The sequence below is a fragment of the Acyrthosiphon pisum genome, unplaced genomic scaffold (genome assembly GCF_005508785.2).
Source record: "Acyrthosiphon pisum isolate AL4f unplaced genomic scaffold, pea_aphid_22Mar2018_4r6ur Scaffold_21063;HRSCAF=22929, whole genome shotgun sequence".
Lineage (NCBI taxonomy): Eukaryota > Metazoa > Arthropoda > Insecta > Hemiptera > Aphididae > Acyrthosiphon > Acyrthosiphon pisum.
Window position 1 is genome coordinate 11,775 of NW_021770489.1, and position 673 is coordinate 12,447.

The window sequence follows — 673 nt, forward strand, 5'->3', positions numbered from 1 at the left end:
ATATGTATTGTTACAAAGACATTTGCAAATTACTAAAAATCTGTTGGCACAATTTTATTTTTATACGCATTTCAAGTTAAAAAAGGTGGGTAAGTGGATGTCGCTCTGCTGTACAGTAGGTTAGAAGTGGGTCACTGTATAATGGACAGTATTAAATTTGAATTCAATGATATAATATCACTGTATAAGAAAAACGATTCTGAGCGGAGACGGTATATCAGTCTATGTATTAGACATATATATACTTATCTATGGTATTAAAAAAAAATTGACCTATAATAGGTACCTATAATAAATTCCAAATTAATCATATCATAAAATCTATTAGGTACTTATAAGTTATAACGCGTTATACATCAAAACCATGGTAAAATCATAGATATATAATAGTATGCTTTAGAAGTTTCAAGTACCCACGAATAATATTATACAATCACAACAAAATAACTAAAAGAGTTATCCTAGGTTTTTAATATGTAATTTCGTCCAAATTTGTACTTAAAATGACTATAAAAATAAACTGTTTAAATGTATATTTTAGATTTTTTGGTAACAGAATTAATTACTTACGTGGAATCTTGTTTTAAATTTTTAATTCTTAGATACAAAAATTGAACATTTTATAAATTTTTAAATACAAAATAATTTTTCAAATTAAAATTTGATAAATTTT